Source organism: Pan paniscus, chromosome 14, assembly GCF_029289425.2.
Source record: "Pan paniscus chromosome 14, NHGRI_mPanPan1-v2.0_pri, whole genome shotgun sequence".
Taxonomy (NCBI): Eukaryota; Metazoa; Chordata; class Mammalia; order Primates; family Hominidae; genus Pan; species Pan paniscus.
The window spans coordinates 46,103,715-46,129,824 of record NC_073263.2 but is presented as its reverse complement, the minus strand read 5'-3'; positions in this window follow the sequence as shown (position 1 = coordinate 46,129,824).

Genomic DNA, 26,110 nt, shown 5'->3' with positions numbered 1-26,110 from the left:
GATGTTTATACAGATGAGTTTGTAGATATTTCCACGTTTATACATATGGAGGTGTAGGTATTTCCATGTTTATAGAGATAGCGGTGTAATTATTTCCAAGTTTATACAAATTGTCGTGGAGGTATTTCCGTGTTTATAGAGATAGCTGTGTAGTTATTTCCTTATTTGTACATATAGCGGTGTACATATTTCCATGTTTATACAGATAACGGTGTAGATATTTTCATATTTATACAGATAGCGGTGTAGATATTTCCATGTTTATACAGATACCGGTGGAGATATTTCCATGTTTATACAGATAGCGGTGTAGATATTTCCATGTTTATACAGATAGCGGTGTAGGTATTTCCATGTTTATAGAGATGGCAGTGTGGTTATTTCCATGTTTAAAGAAATAATGGTGTAGATATTTCCATGTTTATACAGATTGCGAAGTTATTTCCATGTTTATACAGATAGCGGTGTTGATATTTCCATGTTTATACAGCTCGCGGATTAGATATTTCCAGATTTATACAGATGGCAGAGTAGATATTTCCATGTTTATACAGATAGCGGTGTAGATATTTCCATGTTTATAGAGATGGCAGTGTAGATAGTTCCATGTTTATAGAGATGGCTTCATAGATATTTCCATTTTTATACAGATAGCGGTGTAGGTATTTCCCTGTGTATAGAGATAGCGGTGTAGATATTTCCATGTGTATACAGATGGCTGTGTAGATAATTCCATGTGTATACAGATGGCAGTGTAGATATTTCAATTTATATAGAGATAGTGGTGGAGATATTTCCATGTTTATACAGATGACTGTGTAGATATTTCCATGTTTCTACAGATGGCTGTGTAGATATTTCCATGTTTATACAGATAGCGGTGTCGCTATTTCCATCTTTACACACATATCGGTGTAGATATTTCCATGTCTATAAAGATGGTTGTGTAGATATTTCCATCTTTATACAGATGGCGGTGTAGATATTTCCATGTTTATACAGATGGTGGTGTGTAAATTTTCATGTTTATACAGATGACTGTGTAGGTATTTCCATGTTTATACAGACGGCGGTGTGGATATTTCCAGGTTTATAGAGTTAGCCGTGTAGATATTTCCTTGTTTATACAGATAGCAGTGTAGATATTTCCATGTTTATACAGATAGCGGTGCACATATTTCCATGTTTATAAATATTGTGGTGTAGATATTTCCATGTTTATACAGACAGCGGTGTAGATATTTCCATGTTTATAAATATTGTGGTGTAGATATTTCCATGTTTATACAGACAGCGGTGTAGATATTTCCATGTTTATACAGGTAGCGGTGTAGATATTCCCATTTTTCTACAGATGGCTGTGTAGATATTTCCATGTTTAAAGAGATGGCGGTGTAGATATTTCCATGCTTATGCAGATGGCTGTGTAGGTATTTCCATGTTTATAGAGATGACGGTGTAGATATTTCTATGTTTATAGAGATAGCAGAGTAGATAATTCCAGGATTATAGAGATGGTGGTGCAGATATTTCCTTGTTTATAGAGATAGTGGTGTAGATATTTCCATGTTTATACAGATAACGGTGTAGATATTTCCATGTTTATACAGATAGCTATGTAGATATTTCCATGTTTATTCAGATGGCAGTGTAGTTATTTCCATGTTTATAAAGATAGAGGTGTAGATATTTCCATGTTTATAAAGATAGCGGTGTAGACATTACCATCTTTACACAGATAGCGGTGTAGATATTTCCATGTTTTTACAGATAGCGGTGTAGGTATTTCCATGTTTATAGAGGTAGCGGTGTAGATATTTCCACGTTTATACTGATGGCTGTGTAGATATTTCCATGTGTATACAGATGGCAGTGTAGATATTTCCATGTTTATACAGATGGAGGTGTAGATATTTCCATGTTTATAAATATGACTGTGTAGCTATTTCCATGTTTTTACAGATGGCGGTGTAGATATTTCCATGTTTATACAGATAGCGGTGTACGTATTTCCATGTTTTTAGAGATAGCGGTGTAGATATTTCCACGTTTATACAGATGGCTGTGTAGATATTTCCATGTGTATACAGATGGCAGTGTAGATATTTCCATGTTTATACAGATGGAGGTGTAGATATTTCCATTTTTATAAAGATGACTGTGTAGATATTTTCATCTTTTTACAGATGGCGGTGTAGATATTTCCATGTTCATACAGATAGCTGTGTCGCTATTTCCAGGTTTATACAGATAGCGGTGTAGATATTTCCATGTCTATAAAGATCGCTGTGTAGATATTTCCATCTTTATACAGATGGCCGTGTAGATATTTCAATGTTTATACAGATGGTGGTGTAGACATATTCATGTTTATACAGATGACTGTGTAGGTGTTTCCATGTTTATACAGATGGTGGTGTAGTTTTTTCCAGGTTTATAGAGATAGCCGTGTAGATATTTCCATGTTTATACAGATAGCAGTGTAGATATTTCCATATTTATACAGATGGCTCTGTAGATATTTCCATGTTTATAGAGATGGCTGTGTAGATATTTCCATGTTTATAGAGATGGAAGTGTGGATATTTCCATGTTTATACAGAGAGTGGTGTAGATATTTCCAAGTTTACGCAGAAGACTGTGTAGGTATTTCCATATTTACACAGATAGCGGTGTAGATATTTCCTTGTTTATAGAGATAGCCATGTAGATATTTCCACGCTTATACAGATAGCGGTGTAAACGTTTCCATGTTTATAGAGATAGCGATGTAGATATTTCCATGTTTATAGAGATAGCGGTTTAGATATATCCATGTTTATACAGATGGCTGTGTAGATATTTCCATGTGTATACAGATGGCAGTGTGGATATTTCCATGTTTATACAGAGGGAGGTGTAGATATTTCCATGTTTATACAGATGACTGTGTAGATATTTCCATGTTTATACAGATGACCCTGTAGTTATTTCAATGTTTATACAGAGAGCGGTGGGGATATATCCATGTTTACACAGATGGCTGTGTAGATATTTCCATGTGCATACAGATGGCAGTGTAGATATTTCAATGTTCATACAGATGGAGGTGTTGATATTTCCATATTTATACAGATAGTTTATAGATATTTCCATGTTTATACAGATGGCGGTGTAGATATTTCCATGTTTACAGAGATAGCGGTGTAGATATTTCCATCTTTGCACAGATTGCGGTGTAGATATTTCCATCCTTACACTGATGGAAGTGTAGATATTTCCATGTATACACATATAGCTGTGTAGATATTTCCATGTTTAAACAGATAGTGTTTTAGATATTTCCATGTTTGTAGAGATAGTGGTTTAGATATTTCTATGTTTATACAGATAGCGTTCTATACATTTCCATGTTTATAGAGATAGCGGTGTAGATATTTCCATATTTATTCAGATAGCGGTGTAGATATTTCCATCTTTATACAGATAGCGGTGTATATATTTCCATCTTTGCACAGATTGCGGTGTAGATATTTCCATCTTTACACAGATAGCGGTGTAGATATTTCCATGTTTACACAGATAGTGGTGCACATATTTCCATGTTTACACAGATTGCGTTGTAGATATTTGCATGTTTATATTGATAGCGGTGTAGATATTTCCATGTATATACAGATAGCCGTGTAGGTGTTTCCATGTTTATACAGATAGCGGTGGAGGTATTTCCATGTTTACACAGATGGCGATGTAGATATTTCCATGTTTATACAGATAGCCGTGACGGTATTTCGAGGTTTCTACAGATAGCGGTGGAGATATTTCCATGTTTATACAGATAGCAGTGGAGATATTTCCATGTTTATACAGATAGCGGTGTAGGTATTTTGATGTTTATACAGATAGCAGTGTAGGTATTTCGATGTTTATACAGGTGACTGTGTGGTTATTTCCACGTGAATACAGAGGGCATTGTAGATATTTCCATGTTTATACAGATGGAGGTGTAGATATTTCCATATTTATACAGATGACTGTGTATGTATTTCCATGTTTTTACACATGGCGGTGTAGATAATTCCATGTTTATACAGATAGCGGTGTGGATATTTACATGTTTTTACAGAGAGCAGTGTAGATATTTCCATGTTTACACACATAGCGATGTAGGTATTTCCATGTTTATACAGATAGTTTTGTCGATATTTCCATGTTTATTCAGATAGCGGTGTAGATATTTCCAGGTTTATACAGATAGCGGTGTAGATATTTCCATGTTTATACACATAGCGGTGGAGAAATTTCCATGTTTTTACAGCTCGCGGTGTAGATATTTCCATGTATATACAGATGGAAGTGTAGATATTTCCATGTTTATACAGATGACTGTGTAGGTATTTCTATGTTTTAACAGGTTGCGATGTAGATATTTCCATTTTTACACAGATAGCGGTGCACATATTTCCATGTTTACACAGATAGCGTTGTAGATATTTGCATGTTTATACTGATAGCGGTGGAGATATTTCCATGTTTATACAGATAGCGGTGTAGGTATTTTAATGTTTATAGAGATATCAGGGTAGATATTTTGATGTTTATACAAATGTCTGTGTAGATATTTCCACGTGTATACAGATGGCAGTGTAGATATTTCCATGTTTATACAGATGGAGGTTTAGATATTTCCATGTTTATACAGATGACTGTGTAGATATTTCCATGTTTTTACACATTGCGGTGTAGATAATTCCATGTTTATAGAGATAGTGGAGGAGATATTACTATGTTTACACAGACAGTAGTGTAGATATTTCCTTCTTTGCACAGATAGCGGTGTAGATATTTTCATCTTTACACAGATAGCAGTGTAGATATTTCCATCTTTACACAGATAGCGGTGTAGATATTTCCATGTTTACACAGATAGCGGTGCACATCTTTCCAAATTTACACAGATAGCGTTGTCGTTATTTGCATGTTTATACTGATAACGGTGTAGATATTTCCATGTTTATACAGATAGCAGTGTAGATGTTTCCATGTTTATAGAGATAGCGGTGGAGGTATTTCCATGTTTATACAGATAGTCATGTGGATATTTCCATGCTTATACAGATGGCGGTGAAGATATTTCCATGTTTATACAGATAACGATGTAGGTATTTCAATGTTTATAGAGAGAGCAGTGTAGATATTTCCATGTTTCTACAGATGGAGGTGTAAATATTTCCATGTTTATACAGATGACAGTGTAGATATTTCCATGTTTTTACAGATGGCGGTGTAGATAATTCCGTTTATACAGATAGCGGTGTGGATATTTGCATGTTTTTACAGATAGCGGTGTAGATATTTCCATGTTTATACAGATAGCGATGCAGTTACTTCCATGTCTACACAGATAGTTTTGTAGATATTTCCATGTTTATTCAGATAGCGGTGTAGATATTTCCATGTTTATACAGATAACGGTGTAGATATTTCCAAGTTCATACAGATATTGGTGGAGATATTTCCATGTTTATATAGATTGTCGTGGAGATATTTCCGTGTTTATACAGATGGCAGTGTAGATATTTCGAAGTTTATACAGTTAGCGGTGAAGATATTTCCATGTTTATACAGATAGCGGTGCAGATATTTCCATGTTTATACAGATATAGGTGTAGATATTTCCATGTTTATACAGAGAGCAGTGTAGATATTTTCATGTTAATAGAGATTGCAGTGTAGATATTTCCATTTTTATAGAGATTGCGCTATAGATAGTTCCATGTTTAGACAGATAGCGGTGTAGATATTCCCATGTTTATACAGATAGTGGTGTAGATATTTCCATGTTTCACAGATAGCGTTGTAGATTTTTCCATCTTTGCACAGATTGCATTGTGTTTATTTCCATCCTTACACTGACAGAAGTGTAGATATTTCCATGTATACACAGATAGATGTTTAGATATTTCCATGTTTACACAGATAGCGTTTTAGATATTTCCATGTTTGTAGAGATAGTTGTTTAGATATTTCCATGTTTATACAGATAGTGGTGTAGACATTTCCATGTTTATAGAGATAGCGGTGTAGATATTTCCATATTTATTCACATAGCGGTGTAGATATTTCCATGTTTATACAGATAGCGGTGTAGATATTTCCATGTTATACAGATATCAGTGTAGATATTTCCACGTTTATACAGATCGTGGTGTAGATATTTCCATGTTTATAAAGATAGCGGTGTAGATATTTCCATGTTTATACAGGTAGCGGTGTAGAAATTTCCATGTTTATACGGATCGCAGTGTAGATATTTCCACCTTTCTACAGATGGCAGTGTAGATATTTCCATATTTACACAGATGGCGGTGCAGATACTTCCATGTTTATACACATGGCGGGATAGATATTTACACCTTTATGCAGATGGGTGTGTAGATATTTCCATGTTTATAGAGATGGCGGGGTAGATATTTCTATGTTTATAGAGATAGCGGTGTAGATATTTCCATGTTCATAGAGATGGCCGTGTAGGTATTTCCATGTTCATAGAGATAGTGCTGCAGATATTTCCACGTTTACAGATAGTTTTGTAGATATTTCCATGTTTATTCAGATAGCAGTGTTGGTATTTCCATGTTTATACAGATGGTGGTGTAGATATTTCCATGTTTTTACAGATGTCGGTGTAGATATTTCCATCTTTATTCAGATAGCACTGTAGATATTTCCATATTTGCACAGATTACGATGTAGATATTTCCATCTTTTCACAGATAGCAGTGTACATATTTCCATTTTTACACAGATAGCTGTGTAGATATTTCCATGTTTACGCAGAGAGTGTTGTAGATATTTCCATGTTTATACAGATAGCGGTGGAGATATTTCCATGTTTATTCAGATAGCGGTGTAGATATTTCCATGTTTATACAGATAGCGGTGGAAATATTTCTATGTTTCTACAAATGGCGGTGTAGTTATTTCCAAGTTTATACTGATAGCGGTGTAGATATTTCCATGTTTATACTGATAGCGGTGTAGATATTTCCATGTTTACAGATAGCGGTGTAGGAATTTCCATGTTTCTAGAGATAACGGTGTAGACTTTTCCAGGTTTATGCAGATGGCTGTATAGATATTTCCATGTGTATACAGATGGCAGTGTAGACATTTCTATGTATACACAGATGGAGTTGTAGATATTTCCATGTTTATACAGATAGCGGTGTAGCTATTTCCATGTTTATACAGATAGCGGTGTAGATATTTCCATGTTTATAGTGATGGCAGTGTAGATATTTCCATGTTTATAAAAATATTGGTGTAGATATTTCCATGTTTATGCAGATGACTGTGTAGGTATTTCCATGGTTATACAGGTGGCAGTGTAGATATTTCCATGTTTATACAGATGGCGGTGTAGATATTTCTAAGTTTGTAGAGATAGCGGTGTAGAATTTTACATATTTCTACAGATGGCAGTGTAGATATTTCTATGTTTATAGACATAGCAGTGTCGTTATTTCCATGTTTATACAGATGGCTGTGTCGATATTTCCATGTTTACACAGATAGCGGTGTAGATATTTCCATCTTTGCACAGATTGCGTTGTAGATATTTCCATCTTTACACTGATAGTGGTGTGGTTATTTCCATGTTTACACAGACAGCTGTGTAGATATTTCCATGTTTATACATATAGCGGTGTAGATATTTCCATGTTTATACAGGTAGCGCTGTAGAAATATCCATGTTTATACAGATCGCAGTGTTGATATTTCCATCTTTCTACAGATGCCAGTGTAGATATTTCCTTGTTTATACAGATGGTGATGTAGATATTTCCATGTTTATACAGTTGTCGGTGTAGATATTTCCATGTTTATTCAGATGGTGGTGTAGATATTTCCGTGTTTATAGAGATGGCGGTGTAGATATTTCTATGTTTGTAGAGATAGCGGTGTAGATATTTCCATGTTTATAGAGATAGTGGTTTAGATATTTCCATGATTATACAGAGAGCGGTGTAGTTATTTCCATGTTTATACAGATAGCAGTGTTGGTATTTCCATGTTTATACAGATAGCGGTGTAGATATTTCCATGTTTATACAGATAGCGTTGTATACGTTTCCAAGTTTATACACATAGCGATGTAGATATTTCCATGTTTATACAGACAGCAGTGGAGATATTTCCATGTATATACAGATAGCACTGTAGACGCTTCCATGTTTATACAGATAGTGGTGGTGATATTTCCATGTTTATACAGATAGCGGTGGAGATATTTCCATGTTTATACGGATGGCGGTGTAGATATTTCCAAGTATATACAGATAACGGTGTAGATATTTCCAAGTTTATACAGAAAGCGGTGTAGATATTTCCGTGTTTATAGAGATAGCGGAGGATATATCCATGTTTATACAGATGGCTGTGCAGATATTTCCATATGTATACAGACGGCAGTGTAGATATTTCCATGTTTATACAGAGGGAGGTGTAGATATTTCCATGTTTATACAGATGACTGTGTAGATATTGCCACGTTTATACAGACGACTTTGTAGTTATTTCCATGTTTGAACAGATAGCGGTGGAGATATTTCCATGTTTTGACAGATGGCTGTGTAGATATTTCTTGGTGTATACAGATGGCAGTGTAGATATTTCCATGTTTATACTGATGGAGGTCTAGATATTTCCATATTTATACAGATAGCTGTGTAGAGATTTCCATGTTTATACAGATGGCGGTGTAGGTATTTCCATGTTTATGCAGATAGCGGTGTAGATATTTCCATCTTTGCACAGATTCCGGTGTAGATATTTCCATCCTTACACTGATAGAAGTGCAGATATTTGCGTGTATACAAAGATAGCTGTGTAGATATTTCCATGTTTACACAGATAGCATTTTAGGTATTTCCATGTTTGTAGAGATATTGGTTTAGATATTTCCATGTTTATACAGAGAGCGGTGTGGCTATTTCCATGTTTATACAGATAGCGGTGTAGATATTTCCGTATTTATTCCGATAGCGGTGTAGATATTTCCATGTTTATACAGAAAGCGATGTAGATATTCCATGGTATACAGAAAGCGGTGTACATATTTCCATGTTTATACAGATCGTGGTGTAGATATTTCCATTTTTATACTCATCGCGGTGTAGATATTTCCATCTTTCTACAGATGGCAATGTAGATATTTCCATGTTTACACAGATGGCGGTGTAGATACTTCCATGTTTATACAGATGGCGGTAGAGATATTTCCACGTTTATGCAGATGGCTGTGTAGATGTTTCCATGTTTATAGAGATAGCGGTGTAGATATTTCTATTTTTATAAAGATGGCTGTGTTCGTATTTCCATCTTTATAGAGATGGCGGTGTAGATATTTCTATTTTTATAGAGATAGTGGTGTAGATATTTCCATGTTTATAGAGATGGCGGTGTTGGTATTTCCATGTTTATAGAGATAGTGCTGCAGATATTTCCAAGTTTTTACACATTGCGTTGTTGATATTTCCATGTTTACACAGATGGCTGTGTAGATATTTCCATGTTTACACAGATTGCGGTGTAAATATTTCCATGTTTATTCAGATAGCAGTGTAGATATTTCCATGTTTATACAGATGGTTGCGTAGATATTTCCATGTGTATACAGATGGCAGTGAATGTATTTCCATGTTTATACAGATGGAGGTGTAGATATTTCCATGTTTATACAGATCACTGAGTAGATATTTCCATGTTTTTAAAGATGGTGGTGTAGATGATTCCATGTTTTTACAGATAGTCGTGTGGATATTTCCATGTTTTTACAGAGAGCGGTGTATATATTTTCATGTTTATACAGATAGCGATGTAGATATTTCCATGTTTATACAGATAGTTTTGTAGTTATTTCCATGTTTATACAGATAGCAGTGTAGATATTTCCATGTTTATACAGATAGCGGCGTAGATATTTCCATGTTTATACAGATAGCGGTGGAGATATTTCCGTGTTTATACAGATAGCGGTGGAGATATTTCCATGTTTATACAGATGTAGGTGTAAATATTTCCAAGTTTATACAGATGGCTGTGTAAATATTTCCATGTTTTTACAGATGGCGGTGTAGATATTTCCATGTTTGTACAGATAGCGGGGTGGCTATTTCCATGTTTATACAGATAGCGGTGTAGATATTTCCATGCTTATAGAGATGGCTGTGTATATATTTCCATGTTTATAGAGATGGCAGTGTAGATATTTCCATGTTTATACAGATAGTGCTGAAGCTATTTCCACGTTTATACAGATGAATGTGTAGGTATTTCCATGTTTACAGAGGGCGGTGTAGATATTTGCAAATTTACAGAGATAGCCATGTAGATATTTCCACGTTTATGCAGATGGCAGTGTAGACATTTCCATGTTTATAGAGCTAGCGGTGTAGATATTTCCATATATATACAGATAGCCGTGTAGAAATTTCCATGTTTATACAGATAGCGGTGTAGATATTTCCATGTTTATACCGATAGTGGTATAGATATTTCCATGTTTATACAGATCGTGGTGTAGATATTCCCATGTTTATACAGATAGCGGTGTAGAAATTTCCATGTTTACACATTTAGAAGTGTAGTTACTTCCATGTTTATACAGATCGTGGTGTAGATATTTCCATCTTTCTACAGATGGCTGTGTAGATATTTCTGTGTTTATACAGATGGCAGTGTAGATGTTTCCATGTTTATACAGATGGCGATGTAGATATTTCCATGTTTATACAGATGGCGGTGTAGATATTTCCATGTTTATAGAGATGGAGGTGTAGATATTTCTATGTTTATAGAAATAGCAGTGTAGATAATCCATGTATATACAGATGGCGGTGTAGGTATTTCCATGTTGATAGAGATAGTGGTTTAGATATTTCCATGTTTATACAGATTGCGGTGTTGATATTTCCATGTTTATACAGATAGCGGTGTACGTATTTCCATGTTTATAGAGATAGCGGTGTAGATATTTCCATGTTTATACAGCTCGCGGTGTAGATGTTTCCATCTTTATACAGATGGCAGTGCAGATATTTCCACGTTTGTAGAGATAGTGGTGTAGATATTTCCATGTTTACAGAGATGGCGTTGTAGATAATTCCATGTTTATTGAGATGGCGGTGTAGATATTTTCATGTTTATAGAAATGGCAGTGTAGATATTTCCATGTTTATAGACATAGCAGAGCAGATATTTCCATGTGTATAGAGATAGCGGTGCAGATGTTTCCAAGTTTATACCAATGGCTGTGTAGGTATTTCCATGTGTTTCCAGATGGCAGTGTAGATATTTCCATGTTTATAATGATGGTGGTGTAGATATGTCCATGTTTATACAGATGACTCTGTAGATATTTCCATGTTTATACAAATGGCGGTGTAGATATTTCCATGTTTATAGAGACAGCAGGGTAGATGTTTGCATGTTTATAGGGATAGCGGTGTAGATATCTACATGTTTATAGAGACAGCGGTGTAGATATTTGCATGTTTATAGAGATAGCGGTGAAGATATTTCCATGTTTATAGAGACAGAGGTGTAGATATTTCCATGTTTATACAGATAGCGGTGTAGATATTTCCGTGTTTATGGAGACAGCGGTGTAGATATTTCCATGTTTATACAGATAGCGGTGTAGACGTTTCCATGTTTATACAGACAGCGGTGAAGACATTTCTATATTTATACAGATAGCATTGTAGATATTTTCATGTTTATACAGACCGCGGTGTAGATATTTGCATGTTTATAGAGATGGCGATGTAGATATTTCCATGTTCGTAGAGATGGCGATATAAATATTTCCATGTTTATGCAGATAGCGGTGTAAATATTTTCATGTTTTAGAGATAGCGGTTTAGATATTTCCATGTTTATAGAGATAGCGGTGTAAATATTTCCATGTTTATAAAAATATCCGCGTAAATGTTTACACGTTTTTAGAGATAGCGGTGTAGATATTTCCACGTTTACACAGATAGAAGTGTAGGTATTTCCATGTTTATACAAATGGCGGTGTAGATATTTCCGTGTTTATAGAGATAGCGGTATAGATATTTCCATGTTCCTACAAATGGCGCTGTAGATATTTCCGTGTTTTTAGTGATAGCGGTGTATTTTCATGTTTATACAGATAGCGGTGAATATATTTCCATGTTTATAGAGATAGCAGTGAAGATATTTCCATGTTTATACAGATATTGGTGTAGATATTTCCATCTTTTTACACATAGCGGTGAAGATATTTCCATGTTTATTCAGATAGCAGTGAAGGTATTTCCATGATTATACAGATAGCGGTGTAGATATTTCCATGCTTCTAGAGATAGCGGTGTAGATATTCCATGGTTATGCAGATAGCAGTGAAGATATTTCCATGTTTATACAGGCAGCGTTGTAGATTTTTCCATGTTTAAACAGATTGCGGTGTAGATATATCCAGGTTTATAGAGACACCGGTGTACTTATTTCCATGTTTATAGAGATAGTGTTGCAGTTATTTCCATGTTTAAACAGATAGTGGTGTAGATATTTCCATGTTTATACAGTCAGCGGTGTAGATATTTCCATGTTTATACAGATAGCTGTGTAGATATTTCCATGTTTATAGAGATTGCGGTATAGATATTACCATGTTTATAGAGATAGCGGTGTAGATATTTCCATGTTTATAGAGAGAGCGGTGTAGATATTTCCATTTTTATAAAGATGACTGTGTAAATATTTCCATGTTTATACAGATAGCAGTTTAAACGTTTACACGTTTACGGAGATAGCGGTGTAGACATTTCCACGTTTATACGTATAGCGGTGTAGATATTTCCTCGTTTACAGAGATAGCGGTGTAGATATTTCCATGTTTATACACTTAACGGTGTAGATATTTTCACGCTTATAGAGATAGCAGTGTAGATATTTCCACGTTTATATGGATAGCAGTGTAGATATTTCCACGTTTAGATTGCAGTATAGATATTTCCACGTTTATAGAGATAGCAGTGTAGATATTTCCATGTTTATAGAGACAGCGTTGTAGATATTTCCATGTTTATAGAGATAGAGGTGTAGATATTTCCATGTGTATAGAGTCATTGTTGTAGATATTCACATATTTATAGAGATTGCGGTGTAGATTTTTCCATGTTTATAGACACAGCGGTGTTGATATTTCCATGTTTATACAGACAGCGGTGTAGATATTTCCATGTTTATAGAGACTGTGGTTAAGGTATTTCCATGTTTATACAGATAGCGGTGTAGATATTTCCATGATTATACAGACAGCGGTGTAGATATTTCTATGTTTATAGAGATAGCGGTGTAGATATTTTCATTTTTATGCAGACAGCGGTGTAGATATTTCCATGTTTTTAGAGACAGCAGTGTAGATATTTCCATGTTTATAGAGATAGCAGTGTAGATATTTCCTTGTTTGTAGAGATATAGTTGTAAATATTTCCATGTTTATAGAGATTGCGGTGTAAATATTTCCAGGTTTACACAGATAGCAGTGTAAATATTTTCATGTTTATAGAGATAGTGGTGTAGACATTTCCATTTTTATACAGACAGCAGCGTAGATATTTGCATGTTTATAGAGATAGCGGTGTAGATATTTCCATGTTTATACAGACAGCGGTGTAGATATTTTTATGCTTATAGAGATAGCAGTGTAGATATTTTCATCTTTATACTGACAGCGGTGTAGATATTTCCATGTTTATAGAGACAGCAGTGTAGACATTTCCATGTTTATACAAATAGCGGTGTAGATATTTCCATCTTTATACAGACAGCGGTGTAGATATTTCCATGTTTATAGGGATGGCAGCATAGATATTTCCATGCTTATGGCGATAGAGGTGTAGATATTTCCATGTTTATAGAGATATAGGTGTAAATATAGCCAAGCTTATAGAGATAGCGTTGTAAATATTTCCATGTTTATACAGGTAGCGGTGTAAATATTTTCATGTTTATAGAGAAAGCGGTGTAGATATTTCCACGTTTATACAGATAGCAGTGTAGATGTTTCCACGTTTATAGAGATAGCGATGTAGATATTTCCACGTTTATACACATAGGGTTGTAGATATTTCCACGTTTATACACATAGCGGTGTAGATATTTCCATGTTTATACAGATGGCGGTGTAGATATTTCCACGTTTGTAGACATAGCTTTGTAGATATTTCCACGTTTATACAGATATCGGTGTAGATATTTCCACATTTATACAGATAGCGGTGTAGATATTTCCACGTTTGTAGAGATAGCGGTGTAGATATATCCACGTTTATAGAGATAGCGGTGTAGATATTTCCATGTTTATGGAGACAGCAGTGTAGATATTTCCACGTTTATAGAGATAGCGATTTAGATATCTCCATGGTTATGGAGACACCGGTGAAGATATTTCCAGGTTTATAGAGATAACGGTGTAGATATTTCCACGTTTATACAGAAAGTGTTGTAGATATTACCACGTTTACAGAGATAGCGGTGTAGATATTTCCACATTTATATAGATAGCGGTGTAGAGATTTCCACATTTGAAAACATAGCATTGTAGATATATCCACATTTATACAGATAGCGCTGTAGATATTTCCACCTTTATACTGAGAGTGGTGTTGATATTTCCACGTTTATTCTGATAGCGGTGTAGGTATTTCCACATTTATACAGATAGCGGTGTAGATATTTTCACGTTTACAGAGATAGCGGAGTAGATAATTCCATGTTTACAGAGACAACGGTGTAGATATTTCCACATTTATAGAGATAGCGGTGTAGATATTTCCATGTTTATAGAGACAGCAGGGTAGATATTTTCATGTTTATAGGGATAGAGTTGTAGATATCTCCATGTTTATAGAGACAGCAGTGAAGATATTTACATGTTTATAGAGATAGCAGTGTAGATATTTCCATGTTTATAGAGACAGAGCTGTAGATATTTCCATGTTTATACAGATAGCGGTGTAGATATTTCCATGTTTATGGAGACTGAGGTGTAGATATTTCCATGTTTATACAGATAGCGGTGTAGACGTTTCCATGTTTATACAGACAGCGGTGAAGGTATTTCTATGTTTATAGAGATAGCGGTGTAGATATTTCCACATTTATACTGAAAGCGGTGTAGATATTTCCACGTTTATACAGACAGCTGTATAGATATTTCCACGTTTATACAGATAGCGGTGTAGATATTTCAACGTTTGTAGACATAGCGGTGTAGATATTTCCACGTTTACAGAGATAGCCGTGTAGATATTTCCACTTTTTTACCGATACCAGTGCTGATATTTCCACGTTTTAACAGATACTGGTGTAGATATTTCCACGTTTATAGAGACAGCGGTGTAGATATTTCCATGTTTATACAGATAGCGGTGTAGTTATTTCCATGTTTATAGAGACAGCGGTGTAGATATTTCCACATTTATACAGATAGCGGTGTAGATATTTCCATGTTTATAGAGACAGCGGTGTAGGTATTTCCACATTTGCAGAGACAGTGGTGCAGATATTTCCATGTTTATAGAGGCAGCGGTATAGATATTTCCATGTTTATATGGATAGCCTTGTAGATATTTCCACATTTATACTGAAAGCGGTGTAGATATTTCCACGTTTATAGAGACAGCGGTATAGTTATTTCCACGTTTATAGAGATAGCAGTGTAGTGATTTCCATGTTTATAGAGTCAGCGGTGTAGATATTCCCACGTCTATAGAGATAGCGGTGTAGATATTTCCATGTTTATAGAGACAGCGGTGTAGATATATCCACGTTTACGGAGATAGCGGTGTAGATATTTCCATGATCATACAGATAGCGGTGTAGATATTTCCATGTTTATAGAGATTGCGGTGTAGATATTTCCACGTTTATGGAGATAGAGGTGTAGATATTTCCACATTTATACACTTAGCATTGTAGATATTTCCACGCTTATTCAGATAGCGGTGTAGATATTTCCACGTTTATAGGGACAGTGGTGTAGATATTTCCACGTTTGCAGAGATAGCGTTTTAGATATTTCCACGTTTATACAGAAATTCTTGTAGATATTTCCACGTTTACTGACATAACGGTGTAGCTATTTCCATGTTTATAGAGACAGCAGTGTAGTTATTTCCATGTTCATAGAGATAGCGGTGTAGGTATTTCCATGTTTATAGAGATGGTGTAGATATTTCCATGTTTATACAGATAGCGGTGTAGATATTTCCATGATCCTGGAGATGGCGGTGTAGTTATTTCCATGTTTGTAGGCATAGTGGTGTAGATATTTCCATGTTTATAGAGTTAGCTTTGTAGATATTTCCATGTATATACAGAGAGCGGTGTAGATATTACTATGTTTATAGAGATAGCGGTGTAGATATTTTCATGTTTATACAGACAGTGGTGTAGATATTTCCAAGTTTATAGAGATAGCGGTGTAGATATTTCCATGTTTATAGAGATAGCGGTGTAGATATTTCCCCGTTTATACAGATAGCGGTGTAAATATTTCCAAGTTCATACAGATAGCGGTGTAAATGTTTTCATGTTTATAGAGATAACGGTGTAGATATTTCCATGTTTATAGAGATAGCGGTGTAAATATTTCCATGTTTATGCAGATAGCCGTGTAAATGTTTAGACGTTTATAGAGATAGCGGTGTATATATTTCCGCGTTTATACAGGTAGCGGTGTAGATATTTCCACATTTATAGAGATAGCAGTGTAGATATTTCCACGTTTATACAGATAGCGGTGTAGATATTTCCACATTTATAGAGATAGCGGTGTAGATGTTTCCAAGCTTATAAACATAGATATTTCCTCGTTTATACACATAGCGGTGTAAATATTTCCACGTTTATACAGATAGCGGTGTAGATATTTCCGCGTTTGTAGACATAGCGGTGTTGATATTTCCACATTTATACTGATATTGGTGTAGTTATTTCCACATTTATACAGATAGGGGTATGGTTAATTCCACATTTGTAGGTACAACGGTGGAGATATTTCCACGTTTATACAGAAAGCAGTCTAGATATTTCCACGTTTATAGAGACTGCGGTGTTGATGTTTCCATGTTTAGAGAGATAGCGGTGTATATATTTCCATGTTTATAGAGACTGCGGTGTAGGTATTTCCATGTTTATAGAGATAGCGTTGTACATATTTCCATGTTTACACAGACAGTGGTTTAGAAATTTGCATGTTTATAGAGATAGCGGTGTAGATATTTCCATGTTTATAGAGACAGCGGTGCAGATATTTCCATGTTTATACAGACAGCGGTGTAGATATTTTGATGTTTGTGGAGACAGCAGTGTAGATATTTCGATGTTTATACAGCTAGCGTTGTAGATATTTCCATGTTTATACAGACAGCGGTGAAGATATTTCTAAGTTTATAGATATAGCGGTGTAGATATTTTCAGGTTTATACGGAGAGCGGAGTAGATATTTCCATGTTTATAGAGATAGCGGTGTAGATATTTCCAAGTTTATAGAAATAGCAATGAAGATATTTCCATGCTTATAGAGATAGCGGTGTAGATATTTCCACGTTTATAGAGACAGAGGTGTAGGTATTTCCATGTTTATACAGATAGTGGTGTAGATATTTCCATGTTTATGGAGACTGCGTTGTAGATATTTCCAAGTTTATAGAGATAGTGGTGTAGATATTTCCATGGTTATGTAGATAGCGGTGAAGATATTTCCATGTTTATAGAGGCAGCGTTGTAGATATTTCCATTTTTATAGAGATTGCGGTGTAGATATTTCCATGTTTATAGAGATACCAGTGTAGTTATTTCCATGTTTATAGAGATCGCGGTGTAGATATTTCCAGGTTTAAACAGATAGCTGTGTAGATATTTCCATGTTTATACAGTCAGCGGTGTAGATACTTCCATGTTTATTCAGATAGCTGTGTAGATATTTCCATGTTTATGCAGACTGTGGTGTAGATTTTCCATGTTTATAGAGATAGCGGTGTAGATATTTCCATCTTTACAAAGAGAGCAGTGTAGATATTTCCATGTTTATAAAGATGGCTGTGTAAATATTTCCATGTTTATACAGAGAGCAGTGTAAATGTTTACACGTTTACAGAGAAAGCGGTGTAGACATTTACACATTTATATAGATAGCAGTGTAGATATTTCTACGTTTACAGAGATAGCGGTGTAGATATTCCCACGTTCATACAGTTTGCGGTGTAGATATTTTCATGCTTATGGAGAGAGCGGTGTAGATATTTCCATGTTTATTCAGATAGCTGTGTAGATATTTCCATGTTTATAGAAACAGCGGTGAAGATATTTCTATGCTTATAGAGATAGCGGTGTATATATTTCCACATTTATAGAGATAGCGGTGTAGATATTTCCATATTTACAGATATAGCTGTGTAGATAATTCCATGTTTACAGAGACACCGGTGTAGATATTTCCACGTTTATAGAGATAGCGGTGTAGATATTTCCATGTTTATAGAGACAGCAGGGTAGATATTTGCATGTTTATAGGGATAGCGGTGTAGATATCTACATGTTTATAGAGACAGCGATGTAGATATTTGCATGTTTATAGAGATAGCGGTGTAGATATTTCCATGTTTCTAGAGACAGAGGTGTAGATATTTCCATGTTTATACTGATAGCGGTGTAGATATTTCCTTGTTTATGGAGACAGCGGTGTAGATGTATCCATGTTTATACAGATAGCGCTGTAGACGTTTCCATGTTTACACAGACAGTGTTGAAGATATTTCCATGTTTATACAGATAGCGGTGTAGATATTTCCATGTTTATAGAGAGAGCAGTGTAGATATTCCCGTGTTTATAAAGATGGCTGTATAAATTTTTCCATGTTTTCACAGAGAGCAGTGTAAATGTTTACACGTTTACAGAGATAGCGGTGTAGACATTTCCACGTTTATACAGATAGCAGTGTAGATATTTCCACCATTACAGAGATAGCGGTGTAGATATTTTCACATTTGTACAGTTAGCGGTGTAGATATTTTCACGCTTATAGAGATAGCGGTGTAGATATTTCCATGTTTATACTGATAGCGGTGTAGATATTTCCAGGTTTAGATTGCAGTATAAATATTTCCACGTTTATAGAGATAGCGGTGTAGATATTTCCATGTTTATAGAGACAGCAGGGTAGATATTTGCATGTTTATAGGGATAGCGGTGTAGATATCTACATGTTTATAGAGACAGCGATGTAGATATTTGCATGTTTATAGAGATAGCGGTGTAGATATTTCCATGTTTCTAGAGACAGAGGTGTAGATATTTCCATGTTTATACTGATAGCGGTGTAGATATTTCCTTGTTTATGGAGACAGCGGTGTAGATGTATCCATGTTTATACAGATAGCGCTGTAGACGTTTCCATGTTTACACAGACAGTGTTGAAGATATTTCCATGTCTATACAGATAGCGGTGTAGGTATTTCCATGTTTATAGAGAGAGCAGTGTAGATATTCCCATGTTTATAAAGATGGCTGTATAAATATTTCCATGTTTTCACAGAGAGCAGTGTAAATGTTTACACGTTTACAGAGATAGCGGTGTAGACATTTCCACGTTTATACAGATAGCAGTGTAGATATATCCACCATTACAGAGATAGCGGTGTAGATATTTTCACATTTGTACGATTAGCGGTGTAGATATTTTCACGCTTATAGAGATAGCGGTGTAGATATTTCCACGTTTATACTGATAGCGGTGTAGATATTTCCAGGTTTAGATTGCAGTATAAATATTTCCACGTTTATAGAGATAGCGGTGTAGATATTACCATGGTCATATAGACAGCGGTGTAGATATTCCCATGTTTATAGAGATAGCGGAGTAGTTATTTCCATGTTTATAGAGACAGCGGTGTAGATATTTCCATGTTTATACAGAAACCGGTGTAGAGATTTCCATGTTTATACAGACAGCGGTGTAGATATTTTTATGTTTATAGAGATAGTGGTGTAGATATTTTCATGTTTATACAGACAGCGGGGTAGACATTTCCATGTTTTTAGAGACAGCGGTGTAGATATTTAAATGTTTATAGAGATAGCGCTGTAGATATTTCTATGTTTATAGAGTTATAGGTGTAAATATTTCCATGTTTATAGAGATAGCGGTGTAAATATTTCCACGTTTATTCCAATAGCAGTATAAATATTTTCATGTTTATACAGACAGCGGTGCAGATATTTCCAAGTTTACAGAGATAGCGGTGTAGATATTTCCATGTTTATTGAGATAGCGATGTAGATATTTCCATGTTTATAGAGATAGTGGTGTATATATTTCCATGTTTATAGAGATAGCGGTGTAAATATTTCCATGTTTATACAGATAGCGGTGTAAATATTTTCATCTTTACAGAGATAGCATTGTAGATATTTCCATGTTTATAGATATAGCGGTGTAGATATTTCCATGTTTATAGAGATAGCGGTGTACATATTTCCATGTTTATAGAGTTAGCGGTATAAATATTTTCATCTTTATACAGATAGCGGTGTAAATATTTTCATGTTCATACATATAGCGGTGTAGATAATTCCATGTTTATACAGATAGCGGTGTAGATATTTCCATGTTTATAGAGACAGCAGTGTAGATATTTCCATGTTTATACAGATAGCGGTGCAGATATTTCCATCTTTATACAGACAGCGGTGTAGGTATTTCCATGTTTATACAGATAGCGGTGTATATATTTCCATGCTTATAGAGATAGCAGTGTAGATATTTCCATGTTTATAGAGATATAGCTGTAAATATTGCCATGTTTATAGAGATACCATTGTAAATATTTCCATGTCTATACAGATAGCGGTGTAAATATTTTCATGTTTATAGTGATAGCGGTGTAGATATTTCCACATTTATACAGATAGCCGTGTAGATATTTCCACGTTTGTAGAGATAGCGATGTAGATATTTCCACGTTTATACACATAGCGGTGTAGATATTTCCACGTTTATACACATAGCGGTGTTGATATTTCCACATTTATACAGATAGCGCTGCAGGTATTTCCACGTTTGTAGACTTAGCGGTGTAGATATTTCCACGTTTATGCAGTTATCGGTGTAGATATTTCCCCATTTATACACATAACGGTGTAGATATTTCCACATTTGTAGAGACAGCGGTGTAGATATATCCACGTTTATAGAGATAGCGGTGTAGATATTTCCATGTTTATAGAGACTGCAGTGTACATATTTCCACGTTTATAGAGATAGCGATGTAGATATCTCCATGTTTCTAGAGACAGCGGTGAAGATATTTCCACGTTTATAGAGATAACGGTGTAGATATTTCCACGTTTATACAGAAAGTGGTGTAGATATTTCCACGTTTACAGAGATCACGGTGTAGATATTTCCACGTTTATATAGAAAGTGGTGTAGATATTTCCACGTTTACAGAGATAGCGGTGTAGATATTTCCACGTTTACAGAGATAGCGGTGTAGATATTTCCACGTTTTTACAGATACCGGTGTAGATATTTCCACTTTTATAGAGATAGCTGTGTAGGTATTTCCACGTTTATACACATAGCGGTGTTGATATTTCCACATTTCTACTGATAGCGGTGTAGATATTTCCACGTTTATAGAGATAACCGTGTAGATATTTCCACATTTTCAGATATAGCGGTGTGGATAATTCCATGTTTACAGAGACACCACTGTAGATATTTCCACGTTTATAGAGATAGTGGTGTAGATATTTCCATGTTTATACAGACAGCGGTGCAGATATTTGCATCTTTATAGAGATAGCGGTGTAGATATCTGCATGTTTATAGAGACAGCGGTGTAGATATTTGCATGTTTATTGAGATAGTGGTGTAGATATTTCCATGTTTATAGAGACAGAGTTGTAGATATTTCCATGTTTATACAGATAGCGGTGTAGATATTTCCATGTTTATGGAGACAGCGGTGTAGATATTTCCAAGTTTACGCAGATAGCCGTGTAGACGTTTCCATGTTTATACAGACAGCTGTGAAGATATGTCCATGTTTATAGAGATAGCGGTGTATTTTCATGTTTATACAGACAGTGGTGTAGATATTTCCATGTTTATAGAGATACCCGTGTAGTTATTTCCATGTTTATAGAGATAGTGGTGAAGATATTTCCATGTTTATAGAGATAGCGGTATAGATATTTCCATGCTTACAGAGAGAGCGGTGTAGATATTTCCATGTTTATAAAAATGGCTGTGTAAATATTTCCATGTTTATACAGACAGCAGTGTAAATGTTTACACGTTTACAGAGATAGCGGTGTAGACATTTCCACGTTTATACAGATAGCGGTGTTGATATTTCCACGTTTACTGAGAGCGGTGTAGGTATTTCCACGTTTATACAGTTAGCGGTGTAGATATTTTCACACTTATAGAGATTGCGGTTTAGATATTTCCACGTTTATACGGATAGCGGTGTAGATATTTCCACGTTTATATAGCGGTATAGATATTTCCACGTTTATAGAGTTAGCAATGTAGATATTTCCAGGTTTATACAGATAGCAGTGTAGATATTTCCAGGTTTATACTGACAGCGGTGTAGATATTTCTCATTTATAGAGATAGCAGTGTAGATATTTCCACATTTACAGAGATACCGAGGTAGATATTTCCATGTTTACAGAGACATCTGTGTAGATATTTCCACGTTTATAGAAATAACGGTGTAGATATTTCCACATTTATAGGGACAGCCCTGTAGATATTTCCACGTTTATAGAGATAGCGGTGTAGATATTTCCATGTTTATAGAGACAGCGGTGTAGATATTTGCATGTTTATAGAGATAACGGTGTAGATATTTCCATGTTTTTAGAGACAGCGGTGTAGATATTTCCATGTTTATACAGATAACGTTGTATATATTTCCATGTTTATAGATACACCGGTGTAGTTATTTCCATGATTATACAGATAGCGGTGTAGTTATTTCCATGTTCATACAGACAGCGGTGTAGATATTTCCATGTTTATAGACATAGCGGTGTAAATATCTCCATGTTTATACAGATTGCCATGTAAATGTTTTCACGTTTATAGAGATAGCGGTGTAGATATTCCCACGTTTCTACAGATAGCGGTGCAGATATTTCCACGTTTATAGAGATAGCGTTGTAGATATTTCCACGTTCGTACAGATAGCGGTGAAGATATTTCCGCGTTTATACAGATAGCGGTGTAGATATTTCCATGTTTACACTGATAGCGGTGTAGATATTTCCATGTTTATACAGATAGCAGTGTAGATGATTCCAAGTTTATACAGTTAGCGGTGGAGATATTTCCATGTTTATGCAAATAGCGATGTAGATATTTCCATCTTTATACAGATAGCGGTGGAGATATTTCCATGTTTATACAGATAGCGGTGGAGATATTTCCATGTTTATAGAGATTGTGGTGTAGATATTTCCATGTTCACACAGATAGCTGTGTAGATATTTCCATGTTTATACAGTTAGCGTTGTAGATATTTCCATGTTTATACCGATAGCGGTGTAGGTATTTCCATGTTTATAGAGATTGCGGTGTAAGAATTTCCATGTTTATACAGATGACTTTGTAGACATTTCCATGAGATTACAGATGGCAGAGTAGATATTTCCAAGTTTATACAGATAGCAGTGTGGCTATTTCCATGTTTGTACAGATAGCGGTGTAGATATTTCCATGTTTATACAGATGGCTGTGTAGATATTTCCATGTTTATACAGACAGTGATGTAGATATTTCCATGTTTATACAGATGACTGTGTAGGTATTTCCATGTTTATACAGACGGCGGTGTAGATATTTCCATCTTTACAGAGATAGCCATGTGGACATTTCAATGTTTATACAGATAGCGGTGTACACATTTCCATTTTTATAGAGATGGCGGAGTAGATATTTCTATGTTTATGGAGATAGCGGTGCAGATAATTCCATGTTTATATAGATGGCAGTGTAGGTATTTCCATGTCAATACAGATAGTGGTGTAGATATTTCCATGTTTATACAGATAGCGGCATACATATTTCCATGTTTATACAGATAGCGGAGTTGGTATGTACATGTTTATACAGATAGCGGTGTAGATATTTCCATGTTTATACAGCTCGCGGTGTAGATATTTCCATGTTAATACAGATGGCAGTGTAGATATTTCCATGTTTATATATATAGCGGTGTAGATATTTCCATGTTTACACAGATGGCGGTGTAGATAGTTCCATGTTTATGGAGATGGCGGTGTATATATTTTCATGTTCATAGAGATGGCAGTGTAGATAATTGCCTTTTTCTAGAGATTGCGGTGTAGATATTTCCATGTTTATAGAGATAGCCGTGTAGGTATCTCCTTGTGTATAGAGATAGCGGTGCAGATGTTTCCATGTTTATACTGACGGCTGTGTACATATTTCCATGTGTATACAGATGGCAGTGTAGATATTTCCATGTTTATACAGATGGAGGTGTAGATATTTCCATGTTTATACAGATGACTGTGTACATATTTCCATGTTTTTACAGATGTCTGTGTAGATATTTCCATGTTTATACAGATAGCGGTGTAGGTATTTCCCTGTTTATGTAGATAGCGATGTAGATATTTCCATGTTTATTCAGATGGCGGTGTAGATATTTCCATGTTTATTCAGATGGCCGTGTAGATATTTCCATGTTTATACAGATAGCGGTGTAGATATTCCCATCTTTATACAGATAGCGGTGTAGATATTAGCATGTATACACAGATAGCAGTGTAGATATTTCCATCTTTGCACAGATTGCGGTGTAGATATTTCCATTTTTACACAGATAGTGGTGTAGATATTTCCATCTTTGCACAGATAGCGTTGTAGACATTTCCGTCTTTACACAGATAACGGTGTAGTTATTTCCAAGTTTATACAGATAGTGGTGTATATATTTCCATGTTTATGCAGATAGAAGTGTAGATATTTCCATGTTTATAGAGATAGCGGTGTAGACATTTCCATGTTTATAGAGATAGAGGTGTAGACATTTCCATATTTATGCAGATAGCGGTGTAGATATTTCCATGTTTATACAGATAGCGGTGGAGATAGTTCCATGTTTATACCGATGGAGGTGTAGATATTTCCATGTTTATACAGATGACTGTGTAGATTTTTCCACTTTTTTACAGATGGCGGTGTGGATATTTTCATGTTTATACAGATAGCCGTGTGGTTATTTCCATGTTATACAGATAGCGGTGTAGATATTTCCATGTTTATAGAGATGGCTGTGTAGATATTTCCATGTTTATACAGTTGGCAGTGTAGATATTTACATGATTATACAGATAGTGGTGTAGATATTTCCATGTTTATACAGACGACTGTGTAGGCATTTCCATGTTTATACAGATGGCGGTGTAGTTATTTCCATGTTTATAGAGATGGCCATGGAGATATGTCCATGTTTACACAGATAGCAGTGTAGACATTTCCATGTTTATACAGATAGCGGTGTAGAGATTTCCATATTTATACAGATAGCGGTGTAGATATTTCCAGGTTTTTAGAGGTGGAGTTGTAGATGTTTCCATGTTTACAGATCGCGGTGTAGCTATTTCCGTGTTTATACAGATCGCGGTGTAGATATTTCCATGTCTCTACTGATGTCGGTGTAGGTATTTCTATGTTTATACAGATGGCGGTGTAGGTATTTCCATGGTTTTACAGATGGCGGTGTAGATATTTCCATGTTTATTGAGATAGCGGTGTAGATATTTCCATATTTATAGAGATGACTGTGTAGATATTTCCATGTTTTTACAGATGACGGGGTAGATATTTCCATGTTTATACAGATAGCGGCGTCGCTATTTCCATGTTTCTACAGATAGCGGTGTAAATATTTTGATTTTTACAGAGATAGCATTGTAGATATTTCCATGTTTATAGATATAGCGGTGTAGATATTTCCATGTTTATAGAGATAGCGGTGTACATAT